At 39.4% G+C, this 26373-nt stretch overlaps 1 protein-coding gene across 1 annotated transcript in view; it reads left to right on the forward strand.

The window, feature by feature from the left end:
- Positions 1-26373, forward strand: part of LOC145981994 (putative G-protein coupled receptor 139) — an 826163-nt gene that overhangs the window by 445403 nt on the left and 354387 nt on the right. The window lies entirely within an intron of this gene.

Here is a 26373-nt window from a genome sequence, read left to right on the forward strand (position 1 = left end):
GCCTCCCCGGTGGAGACACATTGTACAGTGGTTCGGATCTCACTTTAAAATGTGCATTACGTGGACTTGCAGCAAAACTTGAAAGTTGGTCCGTCAGAAATCCAGGCGCAAAACTAATAATTCAATACTATTATATACGTACCTTATGGACAGAAAACATGGTATTTATTTCCAGAAACATCTTTATTAACATTTAGGTACAAGTAGATAGTAAAAATCTCAATATACTGACCAAGGCAGAAATTTATTTTATTATAAAACATAAACTAAACGTAACGTTTCAACCTTCTAGCAAGGTCTTCTTCAGACTCTGTACCAAGTACAAATGTTCTTCAAACATCTTAAGAATAGCGAATAATGCAAACAAGAAAAAGGAAAACAGAGAAGAGGAATTGATTATCTACGAAGTGAAATGTAAAGAATGTCAGAGTGTGTACATAGGAGAAACGAAAAAGAGTATGAAATACAGGTTGAAACAACATAGGGATGATGTACGACTTAAGAGAGAGAGAAATGCGATATTTAAACACACTAGAGAAACAGGACATGACATAGAGTGGGATGAGGCTAAGCAGATAGGAAGGGAGAAGAGAATGCTAGTGAGAAAATGGAAGGAGGCCAAGGAAATAGAGAAGAAAGGTGAAGAAGACACAATGAACTGGAATGGGGGACTGAAGATAAACAAAGAATGGAAGAAGGTGTTAAAAAGAGAGGAAAGGACAAGAGCGAAAGAGGAGAGAAGAAGGAAGAAGAATGAATGAAGGAAAAAGAGTGTGAGATAAAGAGTCCAACCACATTCACTTTCAGGTGAATGTACAGTTGACAAGGGAAAGCCACCTGCTAGAATGTTCCAGAACAACTTTCTAATAGTCTAATGTTTGTGTATATTGTATATCATCCTGTCTTGTACCTTGTTACATTTGTACTTGGTGCAGAGTCTGAAGAAGACCTTGCTGGAAGGTTGAAACGTTACGTTTAGTTTATGTTTTATAATAAAATAAATTTCTGCCTTGGTCACCATATTGATTTCGTCATATTATGGAAACAAGGCTTAATGGTGTTATAAGTAGATAGTATATCAAGCTATGTTTGTGAAAGCGAATATTTGTGAAATGGACTTTCTTATCCATGAACTAGTGAAGGAAAAATAATCGTTTTTATTACTGGTTATTGGTCACCTACATTATCCTTAAAATTGAAATTTATAACTTTTACACAAAATGTAAATGGTTATTTGTCATTAACTAACTAAACTAACATAAAACCCTAACAATCAGTGGCGGCGATTAGGGGAGCGTGAGAGGGCAGTTCCCCCCAAATTTTTGTCACTTTTGCCCCCGAACTATGCTAAATCTTATCTAAAAGAAATGCTTATGAATATTTCTATATAATGTACCCTGGTTATAAGTCTGGGAAATATTTTCAGAATGACTATTTTCGAGGGAAAAAAATTGATAATGGATTATTGAAGGGTGATAATACGAAGTGTCGTGTCCGGTTTTCATGTTGAACTCATTCAGTTAAGGTTGCAAGGCTTTTGAATCGTTGTATATCAACCAGACGTACCCATGGATATATCGTATATAGTATTACTAATTACCAAACAGTGCTGAAGTGATAACAGCAATGATATACTGTTAAAAGGTGTGACCTCGTCGAAACCGCTTCTGATTTTTCTCTTCAGGCACATAACTGATTACTAGACAATAACATTTTATCACTGAACGATACAATCTATTAATACTTCCTTTGAAGATAGTCAGATAGAAAATTCCATCGTGTAGCATTCACTTAAGTAAATACATTTTAACTGCGCCATCTATGATTTGCTTTAGTAATTTCATTGCTATTCACCGCAAGCTAGTTTGTAGGAATGGTCCGTTTTTCCTTCACCCTTAAATAGTCTCTTGGTGGACGTTTCGCATCATCCCGCTAACATCGTTCTTCCTGTGACGAAAATCGCCGTTCTTTTGTCCGTAACAAGAGGCGGTCGTTTGTTTAGCCTCTCTGCATCTGGACATCCCCTTTAATTAAATTCGCTTAAGAATAGAAAGCAGGAGGAGGAGGCTAATTGATGACTCCTATTTCACGCTCTTGTTTTTTCCCTGTCTGTGATCGATTTCAGCGCCACGACCCTTGGTGGTTAAAAATGGAAACAGAAGGCTCCAGTTGGATGACCCAGTTTTAGTTTCTTTCCCTCCATATCTTACTTTTTTTCGCGATTAATGTTCCGGACTCCGCAGAGACAAAAGTCTATTACGTTTACAAGGAAAGATATTGGTCAGACGAGAGTTCTTCACAAATTAAACAATAAATGATCCCCGTGGGGGATACATCGTTTCCAACTAGTAAAATACAGTCATTGTTGTTACGAGGTTTTCAGTGTTGAGCGCTGAGCAACATAATTTACTTTCGGAACATTACTCTGTGTCTTGTTATGAACACCTCGGACGCGAGACTATCTATGACGTTACACAAGAAGCTCCTCCTACTTAACGTTTCTCGGTCTTCATGTACATGCGCAGATGATTACAGCGCATGCGCAGAAGGTACAGCGCATGCGCAGAAGGTACAGCGCATGTGCAGAAGGTACTGCGCATGCGCAGAAGGTACAACGCATGCGCAGACGGTACAGTGTATGCGCAGAAGGTTACATGACATCCGGAAAAGGTTACAACGCATGCGCAGAATATAATTTGTCCCAGTCTTCTCTGTGGACAAACTTAACGAGTGTTCTCAATTACACAAGTACAAAAAGCTGAGGATATTATTGTAAATTTGTGAAGTATAACAGTAAAGCACATTGTTACGATCTTGCCATATTGATTTGCATGTCCTATGGTTGAAATTTATATGGGAACATGTAGTGACTTTATACCAAATTCAAAATAGGCACGGAGTACTTATACACGGACTTTTAAAATAGTTAATATCTCCTGCTCAACTATCATATTATAATCGAGACTCCAACAGCTTAAATTGGTTTAATTCCTGGCTTTGTGGGTGTTATTTACTGTCTTCTATCGGGACATCACCTCACCTTCGGCCGTGATCAAGAAAGTGTGGAGCCCTATCTCCAGACCACCTATACGCCTTCATGGCGTGGTGCATAGCACAGGGGAACACTTTACTTTGCTTTACTATCGAGGTATTGTTTATCAAAATGTTTCTGCTCCGTAATGTTAAGGCATATGTGTTATTTAGTAACATAGTGCATCGTGATTTGTTAATGCTCATAAACTTTGCATTAATTTCTGAAGAAGTGTTTTCACTTTTGGCAAGATTATTATTAAACTAATATTTCTATCCATCAGAGTCATCTATTTTTCATAGTTAGCAAAAAATATTAAAGGGAAAAATTTGAAACCACACCACGTGCAACACAGGGCAAAACGCCATCAAAGCAATTCTTGACTCTTCTCTGCCGCTGTTCTCTTCTTCAGACTTTTATTACACCTTACCTTCTCCGCAGAACACGATCAAATACATTCTTGCCCCCCGATGAGAGATTTCGTACCTTTTTACGAGAGGGAGTGCACCGCGATACATTCAAATGTCTATGGCCGGAAATGTCACCACCCACCCACGTTTTCTCTTTCTCCGAGTTTCAATTGTTTCCTGTCAACAGTGCCACCTGGGTGTCTTTCGGGGAGACTGGAAACGGGACTTTTCTAAAGGTCATGTTGTGTTTCGCAACAAGCGGGGCGCGATACGTCTTCGGATTGGCAAGAGCAAAGTTTCCTTTGTGGTCCCAGAGCGTGAAGGCACGAGGATTGTTTGGCTTATACGTGCGTCCTGATACGGTCGTTCATGTTCGGTGGTTGTTTTAGAGGCTACAGTTTTCGAGCTTCGCTGACTATAGCCAGTTCCGCAAATGTAGTGGCTTAGATATCTTTTCCTAACGCCTCTGTTCCCACTTTACACTTTAGTTTCACTTGCGATAAAGTAAACATGATATTTATTTTATTTTATTATTATTTTGCAAAGTGCAAGTCTTGAGTTAGTGCTTGGGATGGCAGTACAGTCACTTATGAGTAGTAATTGCAAAAAAGGACCTATAAAAAGACCGAAAAATATTAAAAAAAGGACCTAAAAACGAAAAAAAGGACGTATAAATGTGATCCAAATTAATTAATAACTTCAGTTTTAAATACATATTTAATTAATAAAAAAATAAAAAATTCTGGTGGTATGGAACACAGTGCGAAAAAAAAACCATATGAATGAAATGCATCTTCTTTCAGACATTATATATTTTTTTAGATTATGAAAAAATATAAATATGCTGACCAAGGCAGTAATTTATTTAATTAAAAAATATAAACTAAACGTAACGTTTCAACCTTACAGGAAGGGAGGGAGAAGCATCTTAGGAATAGCGAAGAATGCAAACAAGAAAAAGGAAAACAGAGAAGAGGAATGGATTATCTACGAAGTGAAATGTAAAGAATGTCAGTGTGTGTACATAGGAGAAACGAAAAAGAGTATGAAAGACAGGTTGAAACAACATAGGGATGATGTACGACTTAAGAGAGAGAGAGATGCGATATTTAAACACACTAGAGAAACAGGACATGACATAGAGTGGGATGAGGCTAAGCAGATAGGAAGGGAGAAGAGAATGCTAGTGAGAAAATGGAAGGAGGCCAAGGAAATAGAGAAGAAAGGTGAAGAAGACACAATGAAATGGAATGGGGGACTGAAGTTAAACAAAGAATGGAAGAAGGTGTTGGAAAGAGTGGAAAGGACAAGAGAGAAAGAGGAGAGAATGAAGGAAATAGAGCGTGAGTTAAAAAGTCCAACCACTTTCTATATGGAAGTAATTGTGTTTAGCCTTTTAGATGAAAGTACAGTTGACAAGGGAAAGCCACCTGCTAGAAAGTTCCACAACAACTTTCTAATAGTCTGGAGGGAGTAATGTTTGTGTATATATAATGCCCTGTTTTTGTATCTTGTTAATTTTGTACTTGATACAGAGTCTGAAAAAGACCTTGCTAGAAGGTTGAAACGTTACGTTTAGTTTATGTTTTATAATAAAATAAATTACTGCCTTGGTCAGCATATTTATATTTTTTCATAATCATGGAAACAAGGCTTAATGGTGTTATAATTTTTTAGATTAACATAATTTGAAAAATCATATTTGAAGAATCATATTTGGCCTAACCGCACTCGGGTTACAGAAATAGGACTTCGGAAACCTTACCTCAGTTGGCATTGCAGTATATCACAGTACCTAGGTAGTCATCTCCAGGTTCTTAGGTGTAAGGGATCGTCGGTTTTCAGAAACTTCTCTCCACATGAACGGATGTTAAGGGTGCATACTTGAGGCAAGTGAGATCTCGTGGTGAAAATTCCTCTTCAAAAATATGTTTCTCCTTTCAATATTTCACTTATCTTGCACATAATTTGCTACCCCCAGGTTTTTTCAAGCAGTAGTTTCATTTTTTTGCTGACGGCTTCTCCTATTTCACCTTCACATTGTTCCAATTGTTGCTGTACATCACTCACCTTTAAGAGCACTGAATGAATGGTTTCATTACGTTTTTCTCTCGTTTCAGGGATGGTTCAAATATATTTCTTTCTTTCTTTACTACAGAGAGGATGTTTAAGAGGTGATGAACTGATGGTGATTCGAATTGAGAATGGGCAGTAAGAACGTAGTCGAAAGAAGGAGAAGTTGCAAAAAAAAAAATAGGCTAAAAAAGGACCAATAAGCCACAAAACGCCGAAAAAGGCAAAAAAGGACAAATAAAACCCACCTTTTCTGACCTACAATGACCCAAAATGAACATATATTATGTTGGGCCTCGTCTTCGGACACTAGGAAAGAAAAGGATTTTTCCTCAACTTCCGAGACCTACTTATGAGTCACTACGAATGGGTCGCCAGAACAACCGTGAAAGGGATTAAGCGCGAAGCCAAGCCAAGAGTGACAGAAAAGCGAATTCAACTATGCCAAAGCTATCAAATCTAAGCTTTAGCGATATCTGGCTTCTGATAAAGAGGTCCAAGGTTCGAAGCCGAAAGAGCGTAAACTTCCGTTGCTATTGAGATATTAAAATAGGTCTCATTGACGTACAAAGCAATTTTCTAGGCTGTAGAATCCACATCTGAAAGGGCTTGCAATGTATACAGGGTGTTTCCGGGCTGATACAAACTTTCAGGGATGATGGAGAAGGGCACATGTATCAATTTGAGATAAGGAACCCTGGTTCGGAAACGACTTAGTCGAACGTTATAGGCGAAAATCGGTGTATGAAGATGTAATACTTTTATAACCTGCACAAGTTCCACAAGCTGCTACATTCACAACAGTTGTTCAAAGTAGCGTCCCACAGCTTCCCTGCAGGCATGACATCGTCACACAAAGTTCTGGCGTACCCGTTGGAACAACCCCGTGGTCGTTCGAACAATGTCACAGGCAGCGAGAATTCTTTCCAGGAGATCCTCTTCAGTCTCGACAGGTGTCTCGTACACAAAACTTTTCACATGACCCCAGAAGAAGAAATCAAGTGGGGTCAGATCAGGTGACCGAGCTGGCCACGGAACAGCCTCTGAAACTTGTGCAGGTAATAAAAGTATTACATCTTCATACACCGATTTTCGCTTATAACTTTCGACTAAGTCGCTTCCAGAACCAGAGTTCCTTATCTCAAATTGATACATGTGCCCTTCTCCATCGTCCCTGAAAGTTTGTATCATCAGCCCGGAAACACCCTGTATACATCTCTTCGGACATAACCTATAACGTTGTGTGTGCAGTTCACCCATGCATTCTTAACATGGAACTTGCATTGTCTCCGAAGTTCATAAGACGAATTACAAAGGCAACGACAGAGAGAGGGCGTGAAGAGTGCTTGTGATAGTAAAACCCCCTTATGCCCCGCAAGAGTGGAATTCGCGACAGCTGAGTGATATTTGAAGACCCAGCCATTTGCGAGTGTGCCGTGAAACGTCTTCTATGCTTGTCCCTTCACCTGCGCCAAGTCAACTTACGGACGGGTACAGGAATTCAGAAGGCAAGAACGCTCCCATAAAACATTGGCTCTGAACTTCTCTCTCGAACAAACTTCCACAGCGTAACTTACTGTGCTCACCTTGTTCTTGCCCGAGAGAGTTTGCATGCGTACAGTCACCAGCAATAAAAATGCGACACCTATATCCTGACATACTCGCTTCCCTGCAAGGCGTTATGTGTGTTGTCTAACTGTACGGCGGGGCCATATTAAAATCCACTTATCGCCGCATAGTTAGGCAACACACATGGCAGGGAAGCGTGTATTTCAGAATCTAGGTGTCCCAATTTTATTGCACATGACTGTACAGTTTCATTTTAGTCACAGAGAGACTCTAAACTAAAGAACGACATACCTACTTTATTTCTATTGTGGGGGATTTTTCCACCGGACGGAAATTTGTCATTAATCTCACTATGAAATTACCATATTTTCGCCCCATTGCAAATGTATATTTTTCAGGAAACATTTCCACATTTTTTCACGAAACTTCCTGTTTTCCAGTGATTTTCCTCTAAATAATCATTCATGATTTTTAAAAATATTTTTTGGAATATTCTTCACATACTTGACAACAATTGTACGCTTCTTGGCATAATTATTCATGTTATCTTCCGTTATTAAAATACTATTATTACGAGAATAATAGTATAATTCTATTATTGTCGCATATCAGAAAGAAGTAGAATCAATCCGATGGTGTCGTGGAAATAATGGTATTCTGTTTAACCGTTTCAGTTAAACGCTAATATAGCATGTGACTGAAGATCACATACACACCATTGACATTGTGCTACGATAGAAAGAGGGTTTGATTTCTATAAACTTATCTGTTACTGAGATTGGGCCTTATGCTTTGATATTTTAATGCAGATACAACTAACTTTCTATGGATTTATGAACATACTACATTCCTCTTTCTCTTTAAAAAATTGAGGATCTACATTTGTGCTTTTTAGGTAAAAGAGCTGTGATTTCCTGCAAATATACTTCCATCAATTTACTTCAGTCTTAAAGTAAGTTGATGAAATAATTAATTTACTAGTATCGTGATTTTAGCACACTCTACAGTTATTTTGTAGAACTAAGGATTATAGGAATGTACACTGACAAAACTTTCCGGAACTTTACGATAATGACATCGTAAAAATATGGCGGTTCACAGTGTTTTCATCGTAAATAAGAGAAATGAATGATTGAATCCAACTTTTAAATTGTAAGTATTGTATATACCACAAATACTTGTAAAATGTATATATATATAAAAATGGATGTATATATGTTTGTTCCGGCATAACGCTCGAACGCCTGCAGCAATTTCAACCAAACTTGGTACACATATCACTTACAATCTGGAAAGAAATACTGTGGGGGTAAGACACCCCTGGCACCCCTAGGGGTGGGGGTGGGAAGGCGGCGACATGTAAAAATAATCGAAAACGACCGATATTAGTGTGGAATCCATAGTTTTCGGGGTCGCTAGGATGAATAGTGACTCTCCCAAAGCCGTTCATTTTACACTATAGTTAGAATTCATTATTTTCATGTCTAATAGAATATTGGGATATTATAAAACTGTACATATCGAAATAACAATGGGGTGGGGGCTACATTATTCTACGTGTTTAAGGTGTGTTGACAGGAACATAACAAGATGGCAGTGTGATTTGTTGCTCTTAAGATTGCTTTGCTGTTTCCCTTCCAACTATCTAAAGTTCTCAGAATTCCAGAAAGTTTGCTTATAAAACACATTTATGTTGTTTTTAATCATACAATGTCAACAAAGAAGATTCCACATAATTATTGTAGAAGTTGAATCATGTTTGCGAAGGTTTACACTAGTTGAGCCACAATTTCATACGAAAAAAATATTGTGTATTGTGCCCTGTGTATCTGCTAAAAACTTCCTTATTAAGTTTTTAAAAACTTAATTAATTTGTGTATTACTTAACAATAATTAGAAGACTAAAATCTCCTTGCCTAGGTTAAAATCTGAGGCTGTAAAAGGGCACTCAGCACACATACAGTACACACAGTAAAACACAGCCCCACAAAGGGGTACTCCTGGACAGTGGCGGTGATTGGGTCCCAAAACCGGGGGAGCAAGGTGCTATAACTTGGGGGGCAAAGCCAGTACATTTCCCGGTAACAGTTTCGTACATCGGAGACACAATTCTTCATTTTTACAGAAGAAACTACTTATGGAAATGAGTTTCTCTAAGGTTTCCAACGTTAGTCGATGTATTTTCTTTCATCGTGGAATCTATTTGACCAGGAAATCATGTATTTTTCAATAGAGATATCTCACCGACGCATAATTGCCATTGCTTTCCTACTTGAACCGGATGCTCCATACGTTGGATGACGTAACCCCCTGTTAGTGTTTCCAACCCCCCTTTTTTAAACTATGCTTGCCTAACCTAACCTTATCGGAATGGTTCGTGGGGCTATCCGTCAGCTACCCGTGCATAATGTACAATTTGCACACGTGACGAACACGATAGTAGGTATTTTCCATGAAGAAGGTTGGAAACACTGATATTCGAAAACAAAAGAAGTGATATTGCACCTTTACGTGCGTTCGGTAACACTTAGAAAAATGCGTTATTTTAGTAGAAAAAGTGTTTGTTTTCGTGTAAAAAGCATAATGGCACCTTGAACTATGTTCCGCAATACACAATTCGTAAGTACGAACCATGAGAAACACAAAATATCCGATTTTAATGTGTCTCCGATCTATGAATCTGGTACAAATTTCCCTTCGTAAGATTTAACATAGTGTCGGGACAAAAGTGGCGAAAACTGGGGGGCAAGTCCCCCCTCGCCCCCCTAATCGCCGGCACTGCGTCCTGGAAATCATCCAGACGCCAGAGCCTCGTTGGGTTGCAAGATGCAGTTACAGGGTGTACTACGTGAAAGTGGTCATTAGATACATCCTAGAACTGGTCCACTAGCATTTGGGCGAAATCGGTCATTTCTTTTCAAGATGCAGGTTTAATTATTTCCTCATTATTACACTGATGAACAAATTCAAACTTTTTTTTGCTCCTTTGAACGAAAATAGGTGATTATTTATAATTCGACCCCGCTGAATCCAAATCTGAAAGTAGAAATGCTGTATCACCTACCGTTTTCCCTGGATTTTCATTTTTTGTTTTTAATAAAAATTTAATTCCCTTTGTAATAATACATCGAAATTTGAAATTATTTTTGTTTGTTTGCTCATGAAATAAGATTTAAATATTGAAATGAATAACTATGAAATATAAAAAAATTAAAAAATATATATAGGACCGATTTTGACTGTTCAATGAAGAAATTTCATGCAAAAAAAGGAAAAAAAACACATTTTTACTCGCATTTTCAAAATTTCTTTCTTGAACTCTACCGTTTGTAACTGCCACCAGAAACCTCTTCCTTGAGGTTCCATCAGTAGTCTGCTAACATGTTCTCTACTGATTTTCCTGCATATCGTTTCTCCATGACAGAAATATCCTGGTGAAATCTCTCGCCGCATTCGTCACTAACCACGCCCAAGTTAGGGGGGGAAAGTCCAAATGCGAATGTAAAAAGTGAATTTTCAAGGACATATTGCACCCCATGCGCTGATAACACTTCAACAAGTTCATAACAAGTTCCTTGTAGTTGCCAGCTTTCATATTTCCAAGAAAATTACAGCATACTTGTCTGAAAGCTAACCATGCGCATTTCTCTTTTTCTGTTAGCAATTCCACAAAGTTGTCATCATGAATGATCTCACGGATTTGCGGCCCAATAAATATGCCTTCTTTTAACTTACTATCACTGAGTTTAGGAAATGTTTTTCTCAAATACCCAAAACCCTCACCGTGTTTATCCAAAGCCTTAACAAAATTTTTCATGAGCCTTAACTTTATATGCAACGGTGGTAACAAAATCTTGGCTTGCTCAAGTAGAGGGTGATTCCTAACACTTTCTCTCCAGGAATTAAGTTTTTTCGTATGGGCCAATCCAGAATGTTGTAATGTTAATCTTCTGCCCAGCTGTCCCATTCGCAAAGAAAGCAACAAAATTTTGGAAACCCAGATTGCATGCCCAACAGTATACCAATCATTTTGAGGTCTCCGCATATCTGCCAACCATATTTTTAATAAATTATCACTTTTAATATTGTATCCATATTTTCATATGTTTCCTTCACGGTGGAAGAATAGGTAAGGCATACTGATGGGTATATATTCCCATTATGCAACAATACTACTTTTAAACTATTGTTAGATGAATCTAAATATAGTCTCCACTCGTTTGAGTTGTGACTCTTTCCAAGTTCTTGCAGAAGGCCTTCTACATCATTGCAGTAATTAACTCATTAGTAACAGAAAAAAAATGTGTCAGTGATTGTTGGCGTTTCCGATATGACACCTTAACACCATCTTGTAATAAATTCCACCCTCGGAGACGAGAACCTAATAATTCCGCTTGAACTTTAAAAAGGTTGAGGTCTCTGACTAGATCATTTAGTTCGGATTGGGAAATAAAGTGAGGTATATTTGGATCAGGAAAATTTGGATCGGTGTTTGAATATGAGGGTCCAGGTTCGTCATCTGGAGAAGAGCACTGCTTGGTTCTGTTTCATCCACTGTCTATTCTTGAGGAGGCTTAGGAATTGGTATAAAATCATGACTCATAGGTTTCTTGGCTGAAGGAATATCAGGATAAAATACAGAATGTTTTGATTTAGAACTATATCCCACTATGTTTGTTAAACAGAAGTAACAATCCGTAGTATGATCTTTCTGTTCTGTCCATATTATGTGAGCGCCATTAAGCCAACCACGTAAAGTTCGCGAACAATTACAACAAATTTTACCTGGTGCCCAGCTTTTTCCATCCTCTACTTTACTTTCAAAATACAACTCATATGCTTTTTTCACTTTAGGAGTGATAGTATTTCTCTGTGACTTCGGAGTAAATTCCCCGCAAACATAACAAAACAAGTTCGGGTTATTCACACATTTGCGTGACATGGCGAACTCATTAATTGAGTTATAATATATTTCTTTAAAAAAAAAAAATTATGGATGCTCTTATCGTTTTGTTAAAATATAACTTACACTTCACTTCACCATACACCATATTACATTCACAATTTCACGAACATACACAAACATAAAATACGGCTACTCGCGAAGGCATCGGAAAGGAAGTTAAGACTCGACTAATCCACAAAAGAACAAATTTTAACAGAGAAACGGGAAATTTCTCTACTGCCAGATGTTTCCTCCACTAAATATTAAGTGCCAGTCATAAACACACAAGATCGCTGAAAAGTTCTTATCCATTTGCTAGTAACCAAACGTTAAGCCGGATGCGGAGACCTGAAACCATAAAACTATAAAATTTGGGTGTTCTGCAAAAAATTTAGGTGATACAGGAAAACGGATGCAATATTCGTTATCAGCACATCTGAATACATAAAGATCACTTAGTTTTATTTAAAGGAGTATTTAATTGTTTATCAGTGTTATTAGACAGAGTAATGTCTACATCACCAATAGTGTAGTAACGTCCAACCGTATGTATGCGTGCTGTTTTGTACTTTTTATGACTTTTCTACACCTTGTCCGTTTCCAGATATAAATCCGAACAATGTTTGTTGTTCTTTCTGCTTGTGACTTCAGCACTAGAAGTGTTTAAAGCCGTGAGTATGTGGTTACTGCGGCATTCCAACTCGGGCAGATGTCCTTTGATGTTCAGAGCTGCTCTTCTCATTGAATGTACACAGGAATGGCGCTACGAGGAGGGCCAAAGGGGAAGTTGCCCCCTCCTAAAATTCCATGTGTTTTGCCATGCCAACGTGTGTGATTCCAAAACAGAAATACTTCAAGGTTTGAAGTGTGTGTGTGTGTGTGCGCGCGCGTTGAGGACAGAGAACTTCCAGTTAATGAAACTCCAACAGATTGCAGTCTACATCCGTTCAGCGGAACATAATTTGTCAGCCATGTTGACATGATAATAATCCAGACACCAGTGTGTCTTTTTTTTGCCCATCCCACAATACGGGGATAAGTCACTTAACTGAAACACAACGGAGTAGAGGCTCCTAACAAGAGAACAAAATACGTCTAGTAAAACCTTCCTCGCTCAATTTTTTAAACTAATACATTCACAAATTGATTGATTTGGTTTATTTTACTTCGCTTTTTGTACCAATTTTGGCTAATTTGCCAAGATAGGGATGAGTGATGACATGATGAAATTGATGACTGGACACTCACAAACATCCCTGCCCAGGCCGGGATTCGAACCCGGGACACCCTAGCGTCGTAGCGCAATATTCTAACCACTCCGCCACGGGTAAAAAAAGAAGTAAAGTGCTCCCCTGTGCATAGCACCACGCCATGAAGGCGTATAGGGGGTGTGGGGGTAACGCCCCACACTTTCTTGATCCGGTCGTGAATGGGGGTGACGTGATCAGCATCACGCCCCTGACCGCCTTTACCCCCCAGGGTTTCCCCCAGGTACCCATGTTATTCGACGCTGGGTGGGAGCCGGGGCCGCTTCCAACGTTAGAAAAGTTCCCGGATTTGAACCGGCCGGGGATCGAACCCGGGACCTTTAGCATGGTAGTCAGACGCGTGGGCCGGATAAATAATGCATTCATAGAATCCTTAAGAAGAACTAAAATTATAGCTAATTTGATTGATTGATTTCATTTCGTGTTTTAAAGTCCACTTTATGCACAGTAAGGCTGATCATGACTGGACCTACAGTTTAAAGTGGAATCCAAACTACTATGTGCCTTCACAGGGCATCGAACCCGGGACTCCTTGATTACAAGGAGACGACGCTACCACTGCGCCATCTGGGAGGCCACATAAAATTATAGCTACTGTCTCTAAGATAAAATCTCCATACTGTATTTAAAAACTGAGGCTGTAAAAGGGCACTTAATTCTAAGTGCCACATTTGCACCTGGTGGTGAACATTTGAACTTTTTTTTTGTCACCACTGTGTTCATTGCTCTATACGAAGTTTCAGCGCGACCCGTTGCTTTGAACGGGCTCCACAAGGCTCTGATTAATTTTGAGTTGTAAGTCCACTTTATGCACAGAAGGCTAATCGGGAATGAACGCAACAACGTTACCACCACGCCATGGGGGAGGCCTCAAGACGGGTCTCAGTTGGGCAAGTTTTATTGTGGTCACTCTGTATAATGAATTTTGACATGGATATTCGATCCATTATCTAAAGCTGTATATCTCCATGAGCGACCCACAGCATGGAGATGTGACATTTTTCATGTGCGAGAAATGGACCCTAATGACTGTCATGGGCCTTTTGGACGTGCTGCGTCCGTTTTAATTTCCAAGTGAGGCCATTTGCAGTCGTCATGGTTCAAGAGCAAATGCCAGTTGGTTAACTCGTTTAGGCCAGTGCAGACTATGACAGGTCACATATACAACTCAAATCCCTGGATCAAAGTGACGACTCGCCTGCCTGCACAGTGGATTTCTGATGACCGTGGATCAGCTGGTCTCTGAGGATGTTGAATAGGGTTTTGGAATTGAAAGCTACAGAATTTCCTCTCTTTTTTCCTCCCTCTTCTTCACAACTCTCCTCCTTCAATGTTTTCTCTTACCTCTTCCTTTTCGTTCAATTCTCTCTTTACACTCTGGTCTCTTCCTTTCCCTTCATTTCCCTTTTGTTGCTTCCCTTTTTTCTTTCCCCTTTCGTTCTCTTTGCTTTCCCTTCTTTCTCCCCGGTTTCTTACCATTATTTTCTTTGTTCTTCCGTTCATTCCTTTCCCTTTCTTTCCTTTTTCTACCGTTTCTTCCCTTCTCTTTCCCCTTCGAGCAGTTCTCTTACCTTCTTTCCTTCCCCTACCGTTCCCTCATCTTCATTCCTTTCTCTACCGTTTTCTTCATTTCTTTTTTTCCTTCTTTCCGTTCTCTTCCTCATCTTGATTCTTTCCTTTACAGTTTCCTTCATTTCTTTTTTTTCTTTACGTTCTCTTACTTTCTCTTCCGTTTTGATCATTTCTTTTTTCCTTCCTTCCTTTCTCTTCCGTTTTGTTCATTTCTGTTTTCCTTCCTTTCTAGTCCGTTTTGTTCATTTCTTTCTCTTTCTTTGCGTTCTCTTACCTTCACTTTACTTCCTTTCTCTTCCGTTTTGATCATCTCTTTTTTCCATCTTTTCATTCTCTTACCATTTCTTTCCGTTCTCTTACCTTCTCTTTCCTTCCTTTCTCTTCCGTTTTGTTCATTTCTGTTTTCCTTCCTTTCTAGTCCGTTTTTTTTATATATTTTTCCTTCTTTTCGTTCTCTTACCTTCTCTTTCCTTCCTTTCTCTTCCGTTTTCTTCACTTCTTTTTTCATCTTTTCGTTCTCTTACCTTTTTTCTTTCCTTTCCCTTCCGTTTCGTTCCCCTCCCTTGTTTCGCCTTCCGTTCCGTTCTCTTTTGTTCCCTTCCTTATCTTCTCTAGTATTCTTTTCTCTTTTAAAAACTCTTCCCCTCAATTTTTCCCTTGAATTTCCTTCGATTTGTTACTTTTTCCAATCTCTTTTCTTCACATCCACGCTTAATCTATATGTATCTTATTGTGTTTGCAAGGTACGCTTTATCGGAACTTTTCATCTCAAATCATGAACATCACAGTGCATAGTGATAGACCGTTTGGGTTCACATCAGTTTGCGAATATCTTTCGATGTCCTGCTATTTCTGCTCTCCTACTCACGGACATCTTCTCTCCTCAGTTCGTGGAAGATCGAAAGACACGTCACATCCCATCGTCCACTTCTCTTGAGACCAGAACCTCTTGACAAAAGTTACATTAGTCGAAGTCCTGTCTTCTCATCCTCCTCGGCGCCACGATCAAGCAGGTCTCAGAGTCTTTAGCAGATTCTGCTTCCAGGAATGGGACCTTAGATAGACCGGTGACAATGAACTTCCAGTGGGGGAGGGGGAGTTGAACAAACTCCATCAGATTCCACTTCGAGAAATGAGTTCCGAATATCTCCCACAAACGCGAAAGTTTGTTGAATTAAGAGAGATGAGAGAATCCGGGTGGAGTGGGAGGATGAGAAGGGGATGATGACGATCGCAAACAGAAGCTCCACGCGTGTGAAGTCCATAGAATCGTTTGTAGTTTAACTGCTGATTTCTCAGAGCCAGAAATTCCTTTTCCCTCTCTGTCTCCCTCTGCCTTTCTCTTTATCGTGTTCTCGTTTTCCTCCTCTCCCTCCCTCTTTCTTTTTATGTCCCTCCCTTTCACTATCTCTTTCTCTGTGTGTGTATCACTTCCTATCTCTCTCTTTTTCTCCATATTCACCTCCTAATATTTCTCTCCCTGTCTTTTCCTTTCTTCCTTTCTCTCTTTGTAACTCCCTCCTCTCTCCTTCTCTTTCTTACTAACTCTCCTTCTATTACTCTCTCCCTTTCTCCCTCTGTTTCTCTCTCTCTATTCTCCCTCTATTTCTCTCGCTCCCTTTTTCCTTCTACATTTTCCCTCTGCCTTTTCTCTCCCTTCATTCATCTCTCGTTTTTTCCTCTTTCCCTCGTTCTCTCTCTCTCTCTCCCTCCCCCTCTCTCTCTCACTATTCTTCTCTATTCCTTTGTTTCTCTCTCAAACTCTTCGTTCCTCTTCTATATTTATCTCTCTCTCTCTCCCTCATTATCTCCTTTTCTCTCTTTGTAACTCTTTCTCTCTCTCTCTTTTACCTCTATTTCTCTCGCTCCCTTTCCCTTCTACCTTTTCTCTCTGCCTTTTTCTCTCCCTTCATTCATCTCTCGTTTTTTCCTCTCCCCTCGTTCTCTCTCTCTCTCTCTCTCAATATCCCCTTCTCTCTCTTTGTAACTCTTTCTCTCGCGATATTTCTGTCGCTCCCTTTTCTCCCTCTTTCCCTCACTCTCTCTCTCCCTCACTCCCTATTTCTCTTACTCTGTTCCTCTCTATCCTTCACCATCTCTCTTCCTATCTTTTTCTTTGTTTCGTCCTCTTTCTCTCTCTCTCTCATATATATATATATAGATAGATAGATAGATATAGATATATGCTGATCACATCACCCCCAGCTCGGCCGAGATCAAGAAAGTGTGGGGCCTAACCTTACACCCCCTATACGCCTTCATGGCGTAGTGCAAAGCACAGGGGACCACTTTTCACTTTTACTATATATCTTCTCACTCTTTCTCTCTCTGGAAATCGGTACGTTTCCTCAAATGGAGAATTACGCCTTCCGACTTGTTGACTGCGAAGCAAGAAGGTCCGGTCGTCTACTTCGGCGATTAAAACACAATAAAAACGCGACGATGATCATGCATATTCAGTAGGTAATTAAAGAGAAAGCACGAATATAGGAAAGGACTCAGGAGTGAGGATCAGAATTCTGAAGGAAGAGATAAAGGGAAGTAAGGAAAACGATGCTATCTTCTCGGGAAAACACATCCGCCACTTTTCAGCTATCAGAGTGCTCTTAGAGATACTTTTTTGTCATAGTATTGCTACAAACCTCCCTGATATGAAACTAAATTCATGGAAGACTTCACTATCTTCTGTAGATCTCATTAGCTTTGATATACGTATAAACTGTGTGAAGTTTCACTATGATTTCTTACTGATATTAAGGTATCTCGAACTCATTTTAAAGGCTCTACATAACTATGAAAAATTACGCTAACTTTGAAGGGTTGTATCCGACCTCGGAAAGGTTATTTCTGCTTTCGAAATACTGCACTAAACCTAAACAGACTATTCTGTGTTAACTTAGGATGACGTCATACTTTAACTCGCTTCATCGTTTCTATTCCCTTTTTCTCTCTGCTTGCAGTGTTGCCAGTGGCATTGTATCAGTCTGTCCATACGAATGGGATTACTATACTGATATCATGGTTGTGAATTGTGAAACTCAGAATCTGAATGCCATACAATGAAACATGCAAACAATTCAGAAACTATTCGTCACATTATTATATATGAAAACTCAAAATTCTTATGATATATTTGAATATGTGGAGTTGTTGGAATCTATTCATTTTACAAACACTGTATGTAAGAATGGGTTTGTTTGATTTGTTCTGTCACTTTTGGCTAATCGCGACGGTGAGGTTGATATGATGAAATTTATGAAGGAAATTCACAAAGAACACCCATTCCCAAAGCGGGATTCGAACCCGGGATCTTTGGCCCTGTAAAAGGTGGTAAAAAATAAGTACATTTGTACATGAAATGCTCTCATAAAATTTTAATACTGTCAATTTTTTTAGATATATTACTTGCAAGGTTCCTAAATATAGGAATAGACACAATACCCTTCTTTCAGTAAATAGCAACAATAGTGATGCACTGATAAAAACTCTTATAGATAATTATAATTTATGTGTTATGCAGTGTCGCCAACTTCTGGAAAACTTTGGCTGGTCTCAAACACTTTATATAAGTTCTCACAAAATCTCATAAATCATACATCATGATATTAATACACACTAACAATACATCCTAATTTATATTTTCTTACAATATGCTATTTACTGATTTCAATAAGCATTCCACCAGGCAGGATAACAAATATATTATAGTAATATTAATACGACAAATGTATGGGGAGTTTCGGGCCCGCCGCAACGGATGTTGTGAACTAATTGTAGCAATATAGCGGGTCATTGTTGTGCAATAACAAGCACCAAGTAACAATAAACTATTATTATCATCATCTTTTTTCATCGCAGACTCTGTCCACTATATGTCAACGCATCGAATCCCATCATCGCTGTCATTTGCCTTTGCACACCTAAGCTTGCTACTAAAACTATAACTGTAGGTCCAGTCCCGATTACCCTACTGTGCATAAAGTGGACTTTAAACACCAAATCAATCAATCAGTCAAATCAAGTATACCCTGTCCCACTCATCTCTGGAGCAAGAGAACGAGAACAAGTCTCTGCGCAAGAAGTGACGCGAGACGGCTCCACCAATGAACACGTGAGAGGGAATGGGATTCCGCGGAGGGGTAAAGCGACTGCAGTTACCAGCTCTGCTTACTTGATTTCCTCCTCTTCTCTGCCGCTGTGCGCTGCCTTGCTCCAGTTATAGCTTCTCAATTCTTCTCACGATGCTGTGCCAACACTAGACTATTCGAACTCCAGCAAGGATTGAATCCAGGACCGCTTGCAGCAAAGGCAAGAATGCTTCCTGTTTAACCTCGCGAAAGCCCAAATGATCCTATTGACTCTTGAGATCGTACTCTCAGAGCGAAGGTTCATTTTTTTTAAGTTTGCGGTTCCTGAAGGTCACACAGTGAGAACTCCAAATATAAATAATATTTATGCAAAGCTTATAAACAGCATATCCGATGCTTGAATATACATGGCGGCACGACTGGAAACGCCATAGGCTGTCTCTGAGCAGATCTCAGTTATATACTCGACGGCACTTCAAACGCGGTCTATTTTCTTTAATCCTCGACAAGTTTTTACGATGTCTAGAGCGGGGCGAAAATTAGACCTTTTCGTGCAACGAAAACAAACAAATTATGACGGCCCCGACCACTGACGTACTGCCTGCCAATTTTTTTCTGAGGCGAAAATGAAAAACAGCTCTTTGGCGATGAATTTACATTTCAGCATAAACACTCCGCTTGCCAGGACGTGATAAAAGAAACACCCACCCTCACCGTCTGCTATATACGAACGGTTGGCGAGTTGGCAATCGTAAAAGTGAAACAGCAACTTAATTTTTCATCAGCGCCATGAAAATTAGGCTTGCAGACATTCTTTTGTTTCATTTCCGTTACGATCCGTCCCCCTTCTCTTTTTGACCCCTTCCGCTGCTCTCTTACCCAGAGTTGAGCAAATGGTCCCATAAAACAGCCTAGCAGAATACAGAAACAAAAGACCATCGAATTTCCATGCCTCTCTTGCCAGTAAAACAAGAGAGAAACGCACTTGCCAAAGCCAGAAAGCAAAATTTTACTCCTTCACTAAAAACTTCACAAGAGGGGGGCTGATATCGGAGACGCAATTTAATTTTATTGTCCATTAAGAGGCAGTTGGGGGGATTTATTTGCACGTGCACTCATTTAGCGTGAAATGAGCCACGTGGGAATTTCCCTCTTCAGTTTTCAGCCTTCTTTTTTTCCCCTCCCCGAAAGGTAAACCAGATACACAAATGATAACATCGTCGTTTTATGTGAATAAATACTGCTTCGTTTTAATGTTACACGGTCCATTAAGTGGGAATTATTGTAGAGAGAAAGAGAGAGAGAGAAAAGAATGAATAGAGAAACAGCCAAAGAAAGAAGGGATAATGAAACGAAGAAAGAAAGATGGACAGATAAAATGGAAACATAAGGAAAGGAAGAATGTAATATAGAAGAGAGGAAATAAGACAAAAGAAAAAGAGAAGAGGTAGAGACAAAATATACATCCAAACAGAAGAAGAAACAAGGACAGGGAGATAGAGAGAGGGGAAAACAGAGAAGCAAGAGGAAGAATTATGGTTGTCCTCATTTATCTAAGAGCTATGTAAAACGTTGGAAATAAAGAGCAAGCATCATAGATCGCGCAGACAAACTCGGGTTAGTTCAATTTATGCTCACGAGATGGAATGAAATGACTTGAAATAGTCTTACCCACCCTCCTGACCATCAATATTCGCTGGTATTTGAAGTAGAGAAAGAATGAGAGGTAGAAATGAAGATGGGGAAGTGATAAAAGGAGATATGCAAAGTAGAGGAGAGAGAAACATGAAAGAATGGAGGAAAAGGGAGAGAATGAAAGGAGAAGAATAAAAATAAGAAACAAGGTTAGACTATACGAGAGGAAAAGCTAAAGAAACTGTGTGTGAGAGGAAAGGTGAGATAGAAAGAACTGAAGAAGAAAGAAAATGAGGACCAAGGTTTAATAAGGAAGTGATAGAGGAAAGAAGAAAAATAGAGAGATACCACAAAAAAGAGGGAAGTAAAGATATAGAGAAACGAGAGAACGAAACAGGTAAATACTGAGAAAATTGATTGATTTAGTTTATTTTACTTCGCGTTTTGTGCCTCTTGGCTAATTTGCGAAGACGGGGATGAGTGATGAAATTGATGAATGGACATTCACAAACAACCAAGCGCGAGCGCGATTCGAACCCGGGACCCGTGGCGTTTCAAATACTGTGAAAAGAAAGAGAAAATAAGGTAGAATAAACAGGAGGAAAATATAATGAAACATAAGGAAATGGAGGAGAGAGATACAAAGGAAAATGGAGGGAAAGGAAGAACAGAAGAAGAAGTAAAAGAAGATTAATGTTGAATAAGGGAGCTGGAGAGGGAAGAATAAAGAAACAAAGGAAGAAGAAGAGAGAGATAGAACGAAAATAAAGGGGAAATAAAGAAGTCAAGAAACAGAAGAGGACAAGAACGAGAAACACAGAATAAAATAATAAAAAGGATAAAGTAAAGAAAAAGGTAAAGTGTTCCCCTGTGCATAGCACCACGCCATGAAGGCGTATAGGGGGTGTGGGGGTAACGCCCCACACTTTCTTGATCCGGTCATGAGTGGGGTGATGTGATCAGCATCACGCCCCTGACCGCCTTTACCCCCCAGGGTTTCCCTCAGGTACCCATGTTATTCGACCAAGAGAGAAAAAGAGACGAGAAAAACCAACCTGAAAATATTTCGTCTCCTAAAATTCTCAGGCGGCAACTGTTACAACCCTCCACATCAACCAATCGACAACCTCTCTACCGGTGTTCCAGCCGATTAAAACCTTCGGAATAGGAAATCCTTTGGCGAGAATAATTTTTGCGGAATCGCGTTCTGGCTGGCCCATTTTCTTCCTCCGAGCGAGAAATGCTGTTAGCGGCATCAATATTCCACGGGAAGGAATGGAGCCTTCTGAATTTTTCAGACCGGGCGCTGTCCATCGTGGTCCATGATATATTAATTCACTGGAGGGGAATTCCAGCTCACGTTCCAGCCGTTCGTGACGTAACGCTTCTTTACCCGAGCTCCCACGCATTGTCATTTATTATAGTGAGTTCGCCGTGGTTGAAAGAACAGAGCATCCGCCTGTCAAGGTGAAACATAGCGATTGTCCTCACGACCATGTTTACTTGGTGGGCTCCAGCAATCCACGTTTACAAAATCTCCATGGGAATCGTCACTGTGGGCGTGGTTAATGATGACAGCCAATACTATGGTGTTTCTGATATGACGCAATGGCTGATTCCGTGATGCATCAACGTTCCACTCAATTGACAGTTTCATGTTGCATAGAATATTTCGCTTTTCCCGTTTTTCTGTTTACACCACTAAGTGAATTGAACGTGAAGAATCTGTTAAGTTTTAGTGTTGCGATATCTTCGAAAGCATTCAAACTACAAGCATGAAATTTGGCAGGTTGAAGGAACTACGAAATGTCAAGCTTTATTCCATATATACCGAGTATCCCACAAAGGGGTTTACACTATTTGAATGTTAATAACAGAGAAAGTATTACAGATAACCTGATGGAACTTCTTGTATCTGGATCTGTAAGTGCTTGTTGCCATTCATTTGTACTTTATTTAATTTCAATTCAGTTGCCAGTAGTGACAAGTAATTGACAAGATGGCTGGGAACCTTTTCTTTGAGCAACGGAAGTGGATTTTAAAGTGTTTTTGGAAATGTGAGAACATGAAAGAAGCGCAGAGACGATGCCGGGCAGAATTTGATACTGCGCCACCGTCACGTGTAACAATTACGAAATTACGCGACAAGTTTGAGAGGGAAGGAACTGTGTGTGATCTGGGACGGTGTGGCAGGAAGAAATCAGTATCGGACGAAAGAGGGATGGAAGCAGTGGTACAAACTTTCACAAGATCCCCCAAGAAGTCCATACATCAAATTCTGCCCGCCATCGTCTCTGCACTTCTTTCATCTTCTCACATTTCCAAAAAAACACTTTAAAATCCACTTCCGTTGCTCAACGGAAAGGTTCCCAGCCATCTTGTCAATTACTTGTCACTACTGGCAACTGAACTCAAATTAAAGAAATACAAATGAATCGCAACAAGCACTAATCATGACAGATCCAGATACAACAAGTTCCATCAGGTTGTCTGTAATATTTTCTCTGTTATTAACATTCAAATAGTGTCCCTTTGTGGGACACTCTGTATACATACACACAGCACACACACAGGGTGGGATAAAAGTCCCTTTCCCCAAAGCGTTTAATATTTACTCCGTTAGATGGAGTAAAGGACGAATTTAGGTAGGACAGATCAAGTAAAAGTGTTCACTAATAACATAGTAGTAGAGGTGCTGTTGTAATTAAGTGCTTTCTGGGGATTATAAATGATCTTGGGGGGACGTGCCATTGAACTTGAGGGAGATCAGTACTCCTGGATATACATATCACCTCCACAAAATGACTAAGATTGAGAATGTGTACGACTCAACCTACATTCTCCCCATGCCTTCACAGTACGTTATGATGTATTTTTTACCTCCATGTCGCTTCTATACATCTCTGGCTTGATTTTGATGATGAGGACGGCTCGTAAATTGAACTGGGTGCAGGAACAACCACAGTGAAATTCCCATCCAGCATCCGTACCTAGTACCACTAGTTGGCTGCAAGAGATGCGCTGTTATCTCCTTGTAATGATTATACGACCCTTAATTAGTTTACAAGCCCAACCGTTCGTTTGGCATTTGATGACTTTCATCTTGATTAAATGTTTTCTCTTCTGAGCAAAGAAGGTTTGAGAAAAGGGCAACACGAAATTACCCTTTTCTTTGAGAGGGTCTTTCCTAGGGCAGCCTTCTTCAACCTTTGCTTTTGACTTTGGCCTCAGGCTGATGTGTTACGGCTTCTGGAAAGCAACAGATCTTCATCAGTGTGGAAGTAACGCTGTTTGTCCGTGTAATTAAAACATAAATTTGCTCTTTCCATGTCACATTTTAATTCGCAATTTTTTTTTAAGTTGAGAATTTTGCGAGAGGGTTAATTTTTCCAAGGTACCGTGAAGAACGTCGCTTATATTTTCCATGTATTAAACGAAATGGTCAGTTATATGGTACGAAAGTATTTTTTTAATAAAGGGTGTCTCAGAAATATTTTCGTTTTTAAAACTATTAAAATAAATACTTAAATTTTTTGTATAAAGATAAATTTATTACCAAAAGAAAGCTTAAACATAAAATTTTTATTTGTGGAAAAGAGTATTGGACAAATGGTGACCGTTCATGTTTTCATATTCAATTATTCTTGAACTAAAGTTTTCTATCACTCGCCGAAAGCATTGCATGAGGAATAGCATTGGTTTCATCTGTAATGCTTTGCTTCAATGCTCTCAAATTTTGTGGCATTGGGGTGTATACCTTACTCTTTCAGTAAGTGCTTTCAAACTTTCTCACCCAATATTTAATTAATTTGCGCTTGGGACGTCTCTCATTCCTGTCAGGCTATAATGATGCCGGTACAAACGACGCACAACATAAGAATTATTATTTTTATAAAACGCACGAACGCAAAAAGCACGTTGTTGTCACGTAAAGCGCTCCATGGCAACTAAATATTAACAATGTTGCCAAGCGTTTGCGATCTATCTCATTTCTCCGTAATGTGCGAATTGCCCCAGAGGGCGGGTTCAAAAACGAAAATATATCTGAGACACCCCTTATTTGTTGATACACTAAGAAAACACTGGTATTAAAGCGACAGAGAAGGTGCACATTACATTTCGTCAATACTTAACCTCAGTAGTGCTCAGTGATGTGCCGTAGACTATAAGTTTACGTCTACATGCGTTGTCTACACGTAATCTACTCATAGATTACATTGTGTTGTAGTTTACTTAGACTACGTAGACAATCTAAATTGCATTAAAATTAATTTTCAAGGCTTTCATGAAAGGAAAGTGACATTTTCAACTATATTGGTTCCTAACGAAATTAAAAGAATCCTATTTACAACAAAATTTCTCCTCTCTTCCATCATCAACTATGCAAGAAGATAAATAGTATGCAAAAAAAAAAAAAAACAGATGGCAGTCGTGAGCCAAGACTGGGTTTTTTCCCATAAAACACTAGAATATTTCCTATATTAGGTTTCTTTCTAGGTGAGAAGTTGTTCGAATTTGGAAGAAAGAGTATGAAAAGTTATCCTTACACATCAGCAACTGATATTCAGTATAATTTTATTTTAATTCCACGACGCCCTTTGCTAAGTTATCAACTTTCGCCATGTTGTTTACATAGATTACATAATCTACGTATATAAAATAGTCTACGTGTAGAATGTAGACTATCGTTGTTTACGCGTAGACGCACATCACTGGTAGCGCTTTGTGTTTACTGAACTGTCCACTTCCTTTACAACATTCCCGTGGAAGATGCTTCTAAAGCAAGTACCCAACTATGCATTTTAATTCATTTCCAGTTTAAGAAGACTTAGGTGGGCAGCCCATGTGGCAAGAATGGGAGAGGAAAGAACAGTTTACACAATTCTTGTTGGGAAACCTGATGGTAAGAGACCTGAAGGAAGACCAAGATGAAGATGGAGATGACGTTGAGATCGACCTAAATGAAATCGGTAAGGATGGAAAAGATTGGATTGATCTTGCCCAGGATAGGGACAGATGGAAGGCTTGTGTTGCTGGAGCCATAAACCTTCGGGTTTAAGAAGGCTAGAGAGTTAGTTAGTTCCAATCCGTGGTAACTTCATCTTTAAAAACTCATTTACACATTCTGGTTTCAAGTAACATTGTCGTAACTTGGGACAACGATATTTTTATTACCCACGCAAGGGCTTATGAACCTTTAAAATTTCATTAAAACAACTTCATGCAAGAAATGGGCTTATCGATCAAAACTAAACTTTGGCCAGTTTTCATACCTACCGTCTTTATAACTTTGGTTCGATAGATCGATGGTAATCGATTCTTCAGAATACGTCTCGGAGAGAGTTCTTCCGATGGACTCCTGCATTGACAAGCCTGGCACCCTGCTTCAGAAGTGTAGATTTGCGTTCGGAAATTGTCATCATGTTTGATTGATTGATTGAATTTTAAATCTTAGTGCGTCAGCACTTAGGCTATTTTACACCCGTCACATGATACGGGGTCCAGACTCTTACATTATCTAGAATAACATAATTGTAATGTCAGAGACTAAAATATTCTGACTTCAGTTAAAGCTGAACTCAGCACAAACAAGGACAAGACACAAGACAACAAACACTCAGTCCTACGGAGATTATACAGGCCGTAGGTGTAGACGCCAGAGCCTCATTAGTCAGCATAATGCAGTCCAGGATGTACTACGTGGAAGGGACACTCCTTATACCCCGTCATTATCCGTATATATACGTCACGTAGCTTAGAGATACTTGCGGATTTACATGAT

Source organism: Lepisma saccharinum, chromosome 30 (assembly GCF_977018435.1).
Source record: "Lepisma saccharinum chromosome 30, izLepSacc3.1, whole genome shotgun sequence".
NCBI lineage: Eukaryota > Metazoa > Arthropoda > Insecta > Zygentoma > Lepismatidae > Lepisma > Lepisma saccharinum.